Here is a 9,324-nt window from a genome sequence, read left to right on the forward strand (position 1 = left end):
AGTGTGTGTAGTCAGTGTGTGTAGCAGATTGTCGACTCGTTCACAACAACAGGAACATGTGGGTAATGAGGGGTGGAGCCTGTAGAGCAGCAGGAGGCGGGACATGGCGTCTAAACTGTGTAAAGATCAGTGTTGTTGTTTACAGCTCGTCCACACGGCGTCGGCCCTCATCACCAAAACATCTGGAACCTCCTCGTCTGTCCAAGTGGACGTCTTCGTCTTCGTCTTCGTCTTCTACGTGTACGGCTCCTCTTCTTCATCCTGAGACATTTGTGTTCTTCAGTTTCATGTCACGTGTTAGAAACCTCAGAGACACGCCCACTCACTGAGAAGGTTCCAGATGTTTCCTGATGTTATCGTGTGTGTGTCAATCTGAGCGTCTCCGTCTACCTGTTGCATCTGAGAACAGACTCCTCAGTGCTGCTGCTCTGTCGGCTCAACACAGAGAGTAAAGTGTGCTGGTTGCTAGGAGACACACACTTAAACACACACACACACACAAAGACACACACACACACACACACAAAGACACACACACAAAGACACACACACACACACAAAGACACATATTCTACCTCCTACGCTTCAACCTTGCCTCCATTTACTCCCATTTATTACCAAGGACGATGCCAGAATGGTGGCATATGGTGTGTGTGTGTGTGTGTGTGTGTGTGTGTGTGTGTGTGGTTGCTGGTCAGGTCAGTAGTTGAGTGTTTGGATGATGTTGACAAACAAAAAATAACAAACAGCTACAAATAACTAATTACTGTTATTGTTGTTGTTAATAACTCAGTGAACAATGTCATTAACCGTGTGTGTGTGTGTGTGTGTGTGTGCGTGTGTGTGCGTGTGTGTGCGTGTGTGTGTGTGTGTGTGCGTGTGTGTGCGTGTGTGTGTGTGTGTGTGTGTGTGTGTTTGGTAGTAACAGATTACATCTCATCAGGATTGCGTCATTAGATTACAAAAGTAGAAAAGGTCTCAGGTTTTATTTCAGTATCAGATTTCATTTCTGTTTCATCTCAAGTCTGCAGGAACTTTCTTCTCATCTCCAGAGGAACTGATCAGATTTCAGAGGTCAGAGGTCACAGTGACCTCATACGTAGACTGAAACTGCTCTGATTGGTGGAGACAAACACTTCAGTATTTCTATTTACGTCTAAAACTCATTTTATAAATCTGAGAAATCAGATCACCTTCAGGATTATAGTCCTGGTGCTGTTTCCTTTATGAACGACAGATTAACCTGCAGGAAGTGAAGAGAAGGATTAAATGTTCGACGAGGCCGAGAGGAGGCGACGCTCAGAAATAATCACAGGAGCGACTTTATCTTTCAAAGATAAAATCTAAATCGGAGGATCCCTGTTTTCTCTCAGCACTTGGTTGCAGTGACTCAGCAGAGTTCAGCTCCCAGTGGATCCACCCCGGCTGAAATGAGGTGTGTGTAGTAATTATTTATAGTTTTGAGTCAGAGCAGATGAAGCCTTGGCAGATGATGGGAGGACTTTGTTTGTGAGCAGCAGAGGGAGACTCAGAATCATAGACTGTAAATAAAGATGGACGACGCGTCTTCCTCCCACGATCCAGATACGAAGCCAAAATATCTCGGATACGAACTCTGCCATCTTGTGGTGATGACGTCACTAGCGTCCAGGGTCCGTGGAGCCGGAGTCAGTGTCAGCTGTCAATCATGACGTCTCGGCCTGTTGTGACATCATCGAATAACTGATTCAAACCAAACTGATCAGAAACATGAATCTACTTTGATTTTTTTTTAGTTTGGTCCACGTCCCATCTGCTAACATGGAGGAGGTGAAGTTTATGACCCCGGCCACAAGGGGGTAATCCAGATGCTTGTGGGGTTAATCTCTCGAGGGGCTCAGCGGGGGGGCGGGGCTGCTGGTCCCAGGTCCCTCGCAGAGTTTGTGTCCCCACAGATGGACGGAGAAGCTTCAGCCTGTGTCGGAGCTGTGAATGTCTCCGTGTGGTTCACACGTCACACACGGAACTGGAGCTTTCACACCGTTGGTCTCACAAACCGTCCGGCTGCCAGATCATCTTCACCGGGATCGGACCGACCTGGTCTCATTGTCCCAGCTCTCCTTTCAACAGGATGTGATTGTTTGTAGACTCGTGTGAAGATGCTTCCTCCGTGGTCTCGGCAGCGTGAAGTTATTTCTGTCCTGTCGACGAGCAGCGAGCGGCGAGCGGCTCAGAGTGGGCGGACTTCCTGCTGACTCACCTCCAATCAAAGTGTGACAAAGGTTGTTCGGTTGGTTCGACGCAGCAGCGCCGGCTCAGATCCAGACTGGATCCACATGGTGACCACAACCAGGTAAACAGGTGAGTGTTCACCAGGTTGTGGTGGACGACCGTTCCCCCTCTGCGTGTCCTTGAGCTCTCAGTCAGGCTCCACCCCCTGCTCCTCCAAATATGGTTGCTTCTGGTCAAAAAACCAAGATGGCGCTTGCATCAAACCGTTGGAGCGCTGGTTGGGAACTCGGCTCGTTTTTATTTGTGTAAAAGAAAAGAAGCCAAGACGCAAAAAGATGAATCAAAATACTTTATGTCATACAACAGGAAGTAGACTCAGCGCGTCACGTACATTAAGACCTGTCGCTCTTTACCTCCGAGTCTGTCTCATGTCGTATTGGTAGTGAAGAATCTGAAGGAAGTTAATCAAAGTGTATGTTAAATATACGAATTATTAATGAATGAGCATTTCTGCCAGATTTGAAGAGATGTCCTCACAGCGTCCACGAGAGGAACAGACGGGACGTAAACCTGGAAACACAACGCCCCCCGTCATGACGTGAAACACTCCATAAAAACACAACGTAACACAATGTTGAACAACCTGCTAAATAAATCACGTCATTAAAAAAATCTGTCATTTTAAACGTCTGAATTTTCACAGGAGACTCGTCTTTGTCCTCCAACATGGCCGCCTGCCTCACTTTGTGAGACACACACAGACACCACTCAGTCGCTCCGTTACTCACACACCGTTGTGCTAACATGAACACACACTGTTCATTGACACACACACACACACTGACAGATTTGACACCCACCACCCGTCGTTACATTTCTACAGCCCTTCCTCCCTCCATGGGTGCTATTCCCGTCACCGTGGGGTGTGTGAGATACGGCAGAGTGCTAAAAAGCTGCCGTCTCTTCCCAGTGAACTTGGTGTGGTTGTTGTATGTTGTTGTGCAAATGTTTTGAGAGGAAGTTTGCCGACGGCGGCGCATGGCGAGGTACAACAGTAGTCAGACGGGCAGCGGTGGGAGGAGCTGGAACGCACCGCAGGGACACTGAAAACGTGTCAGTCTGCGGGTCACAGGCCACGCCTCCCACATCTTTCAGTTTGTCTTAATTGCTTTCACGTTTTTCTGAAAACATTCCTCGCTCCGCTAAACGTTGAGAACACAAAACATTGGTGAGGCTCCGTGTTTGTTTTCACAGTCCCACTAAAATATCGTTTGTTCATCAAATCAGGAGCCGACGCCAGAATTTAAATAAAGATGATCCAAACTTCTATCTGTTCTCTCTGTTCTGACTGTTCTCTCTGTTCTATCTGTTCTAACTGTTCTGACTGTTCTCTCTGTTCTGACTGTTCTCTCTGTTCTATCTGTTCTAACTGTTCTGACTGTTCTCTCTGTTCTATCTGTTCTAACTGTTCTCTCTGTTCTGACTGTTCTCTCTGTTCTATCTGTTCTAACTGTTCTATCTGTTCTATCTGTTCTAACTGTTCTCTCTGTTCTGACTGTTCTGACTGTTCTATCTGTTCTATCTGTTCTCTCTGTTCTAACTGTTCTCTCTGTTCTCTCTGTTCTCTCTGTTCTCTCACTTCTCTCTGTTCTGTTCTCTCTGTTCTGTTCTCTCACTTCTCTCTGTTCTGTTCTCTCTGTTCTGTTCTCTCTGTTCTCTCTGTTCTGTTCTCTCTGTTCTGTTCTCTCTGTTCTGTTCTCTCTGTTCTCTCTGTTCTGTTCTCTCTGTTCTGTTCTCTCTGTTCTGTTCTCTCTGTTCTCTCTGTTCTGTTCTCTCTGTTCTGTTCTCGGTCCTCGTCTGTTATTTTTAAAGAATATTAACGAGCTGGTAACAAAAGGCCTCCTCAGGAGAAGCAGCTCTGTTCTCACGACAGATGTTTCACTGCAACACTTTGGAATAAATTACCAACAGTCTGTATTTAATCACCTCGGAGGCTGTCGCCTCTCGGAGCCGTCGGTCACAGAATCCCGTCTCCAAACCTCCGCTGTAAAAGGTGACGGGATCCAGAAACATCTGGGGAAATGTTCTCTCACTTTATGCATAAATCTATTGTGGATGAAGGGATGCGATGCCTCGACAACAGAAAGAGAAAAGGTCTAATGTCAGTCAGACATCTCAACTGGAAACGAGAGGAGGGAACACGACTCTTTAATCTGAGGTGAACCTGGACTCTATCGTCCAGCTGATGATCGTGAAGTATTCGTTCTGTGACGGAGCTGACAGGAGCAGTTGTTCCTTTAACTCAATTAAAACGTATTTTCCACCCGATCAGAGAAACAAACAAATCCATCGAATCTGCTCCAGCAACGCAACGTGTCCCTCGTTTGTGTTTAATCCTGACGACATCACACGGACACACAACTTTGAAAACCTCAGAATGCCAGTGCAGGACATGATCTGCAGTAACTCCAGAATAGAGAATTTCTAGAAATTATGATTATATGACACTGAACTGGTCCATTCTGCTTAAAGGTCCAGTGTGTAGAATTTAGTGACATCTAGTGGTGAAGTGTCATGTTGCAGCTGAACACCCCTCCCCTCCCCCAAGCTTCAGTTGTCATAAAAACTCAAAAGGTTTTAGTTTGTCCAGTCTGGACTAACATAAAAAACATGGCGGCCTCCATAGAGAGGGTCCCCTCCATGTAAATATAAAGTATTTAAATATAAAGAATGTAAATATAAAGTATTTAATTATAAAGAATGTAAATATAAAGAATTTAAAATAAAGTATTTAAATATAAAGAATTTAAAATAAAGTATTTAAATATAAAGAATTTAATATAAAGAATTTAAAATAAAGTATTTAAATATAAAGAATTTAATATAAAGTATTTAATTATAAAGAATGTAAATATAAAGAATTTAAAATAAAGTATTTAAATATAAAGAATTTAATATAAAGAATTTAAAATAAAGTATTTAAATATAAAGAATTTAAAATAAAGTATTTAAATATAAAGAATGTAAATATAAAGAATTTAAATATAAAGTATTTAAATATAAAGAATTTAAAATAAAGTATTTAAATATAAAGAATTTAATATAAAGAATTTAAAATAAAGTATTTAAATATAAAGAATTTAATATAAAGAATTTAAATATAAAGAATGTAAATATAAAGTATTTAAATATAAAGAATTTAAATATAAAGAATGTAAATATAAAGAATTTAAATATAAAGAATTTAAAATAAAGAATTTAAATATAAAGAATTTAAAATAAAGTATTTAAATATAAAGAATTTAAATATAAAGAATTTAAAATAAAGTATTTAAATATAAAGAATTTAAATATAAAGAATTTAAAATAAAGAATTTAAATATAAAGAATTTAAAATAAAGTATTTCAATATAAAGAATTTAAATATAAAGAATTTAAAATAAAGTATTTCAATATAAAGGACCATTTCTGGGGTAAATAAAACTACAATTCATATAATTTGGATGAACAAGTGAAAACATCATGAGGATTCTTCTACATTACATTTCTGCCCACAGACCCTTTCACCTGAATCTTACACACTGGAGCTTCAATGAACTCTGTTCTACTTTGTTTGCACAAGAAGAGCTGAATCATTTCACCACAACAATTGAGTCGGACGTGACGTGAGCTTCCTTCAGATGAACGAGAAACTAAATGACGACGGACGGAGGAACTCGGAGCAGTTAACTCACTCGACAGGATTCAGCACAAGATAAAATCCGGAGCGAGGTCTGTCACCTTTTGCAGCAGCACCTCCACCTCGTCGTTCATCAACATATGTCAAAGGAAATGAAACATGCAAGCTGACAGCTCCGCAGCACGGCTGCAGGCGGCGACGCTCGTCAATATTTACAGAAAGCTCACCGGGGAAACAGCTAGCATGAAGGAGCGGGCGTCGTTGTCACCCCTCACAATGATGTGTGTGTGTTTGCCCTTGGGGTTGGAAATGGTGTTCGCTGTAATTCAGAAACTTCTGGACTCACTGTTCTCGTTGCTGTTTGTAAAATATACATCAATGTTCTCAGCCTTAAATCAGATAAATAGGAAGAGCGAAATATTAGGAACACCCAGGTTTACAAATCACGGCCTCCAACATGGCCGTCAAGATGAATCGACATCCTCCTCAAACAGTCGAGAAAAACATCATTATCTTTATTTCTTAAATAATGATGTGGAAATGAAATAGTTTTCATTAAACGACTGAACTATTCTTGAGCGCGTTTAGAACGAGCTCTACAGGAAATATCATCTGCATACTTGAATCTCTCTGGTCCACACTGACGCGTTTTGAGCTGTTTTCACACTCCGGGTAAATCTGGAGCGTTTCACTCATGAACTACGCAGCAGGAGGAGGAGAACACTAGTGAGCGCTTGAAGTTGAAGAACCTCTGATCCTGAGACGTATAAAGTCGTGAATCTGATTTGGGCAGTTGGAGTTACTTTACTAAATGTATTATTACCATGATTTTTATAACTGATGTGTATGATTGTGTGTAGTTTGGTAGAATAACAAGGATCTGATGGGAGTGAAGCTGTTGGTGGAGGTCTGAGCTCCATGTTTCTTACAATGATGAAGAATAAAAACGACAGGAACACAATGTAAACACATCAATATTAACACAACACAGCTGAAGCCCCCCCCCCCCCCCCCCCCCCCCCCCCCGCTGTGACTCATCCATCATTTACAATCACACATTTTATATCAATGCACAAAACCTGAGGCTCAAACAGGATGCAGACAAACAGGGGACTTTCAAAATAAAATGACATAATGAAACATAGAAACATCATCCATCATCCATCATCCATCCATCATCCATCCATCATTCATCATCCATCATCCATCCATCATCCATCATTCATCCATCCATCATCCATCATCCATCCATCATCCATCATCCATCCATCATCCATCCATCATCCATCATTCATCCATCCATTCATCATCCTTTGATCTGAGACATGAGCATCCTGTCAAACTTCACATACACACACACACATGTTTGTGCTTCTATCTTAGTGAGGACACTCGTTGGCATAATGCATTCCTAACCTTAACCATCACAACTAAACTAACTCTAACTCTAACTCTAACTCTAACCTAAACCTAAACCTAAAACCAAGTCCTAACCCCCAAACAGTCCATTAAAGGGGGGGTCAGGAGGTGAGGACCGGCCGAAACGTCCTCACAAAGACATCTGTACAAGAGCGCGCACACACACACACACACACACACACACACCTGCATCTTTAATTATTTTCCCTCTCTGACAAACAACTTTAATTGGCTGTGTGTGTGTGTGTGTGTGTGTGTGTGTGTGTGTGTGTGTGTGTGTGGACAGTTGAAACAGGTATAGAAACAGAGGGAAGTGCCCCGTGGTAACATGCAGAGACGTTACCATGGTTACCAGATGGTCCTGCTTGGAGGTTGGGCGGAGTGGTTTCCTTCATCCGTGTCCTCTGATACACCTCGTTGTCATGGTTACAACAATCATTTTCATGAAACAAACCTCTGTCTCCTGCGTCGACCCATCAACCCTCCCAAACGAAGCTTTGTCCCAAATCAGCGTCTCCAACGATCCTTGGACGCCGGTGATGAACGCTAACGCGCTAACCATGTGTGCGACCAAGCTTCAGTAAATGCAGCAGGTGGAAATGCAGCAGGTGGAAATGCAGCAGGTGGAAATGCAGCAGGTGGAAATGCAGCAGGTGGAAATGCAGCAGGTAGAAATGCAGCAGGTAGAAATGCAGAAGGTAGAAATGCAGCAGGTAGAAATGCAGCAGGTGGAAATGCAGCAGGTAGAAATGCAGCAGGTAGAAATGCAGCAGGTAGAAATGCAGCAGGTGGAAATGCAGCGGCGATGGTGGGAGGATCCGGTGACCGTCTCATTTCAGGCTTTGCGGTCTGAGTAGATGGAGTTGTCTGTGGGACGCTGCACCTGAATTGACTCATCCGTGTCAAAGCTGTCAGGGATTCTGTCTGGATCAGAGAATCTTGGTTACCTTGACAACCACAGATTCTCTGTCGTACGGGCTCTGGTTCTGATTCCCCACCTCACTCACGTGTTCCGCAGCCAGCCACCAGGGGGCGATCCAGATGATTTGGCTTCACTTCGGGGAGCTATCACTGATATCGTGATATTATATTATATCATATCGTGAACAGTGAGTCACTCTTCTGTAATATTCTGTCTCTTTTTATAGTTTGTGTGCAGAGCATCTATAAACACAGTGAAGTTAGTGTTCATCCTGCCTGGTTTATCTGCACTGAAGATTTGATACTCAATGCTTTTCATCAAATGAATTGTATTTATTACTGTTCACGTGTGTTTTTTTGTATAAATTACTGAACTGATGTTATTTTTTCATGCATCACATGTCGACTGTTTCAGAGTCAATCCTACATCCAAGTTCACAACTTTTCAAAATAAAAGCTCTGTAATAGCATAAAGCATTGAAGCAACAAAACTTAACTTTGAAGACAAAAAGAGGAAGTGATACTGTGAATGTTGTCATGACGGAGATCAGCAGCCACTTCTGAATGTTTGTAACTACAGAAGTGTATTTGCATTCACTTGAAAAAAAACAACAACTTTTTTCTGACTAATTTTATATATATAATATAATATAATAAATATAAAATATAATATAAATATATTTTTTTAATTAGTCAGTAAAAAAAACTATATATGACTATGTACTAACTGATATGTAGCACCAGTTTACTAAATTCTTATTAATACTGATGAAGAGAAGTGTGACTTTAGTGACTCCTAGTGATGCCATCAAAAACATACAATACTCACACAGGAAGTCTGTGTGTGTGTGTGTGTGTGTGTGTGTGTGTGTGTGTGTGTGTGTGTGATCGAGACTTTCTCTCTTCTCTTACACTTCTCATCTACTTGTCATCTTGTTTTGAAAATAAATCTTCACCCGGCGTTTCCTCTTTCTGAAGTCAACCTCCAGCCACTGAGCACATCATCAGTATCCCATGATGCCGTGCGGCATGACGATGAGAACGTGTTTGTTATGTCGATGCTGATGTGAATAAAAAAACGACCTCATTTACCC

Source organism: Paralichthys olivaceus, chromosome 12 (assembly GCF_024713975.1).
Source record: "Paralichthys olivaceus isolate ysfri-2021 chromosome 12, ASM2471397v2, whole genome shotgun sequence".
In the NCBI taxonomy this organism is placed as follows: Eukaryota; Metazoa; Chordata; class Actinopteri; order Pleuronectiformes; family Paralichthyidae; genus Paralichthys; species Paralichthys olivaceus.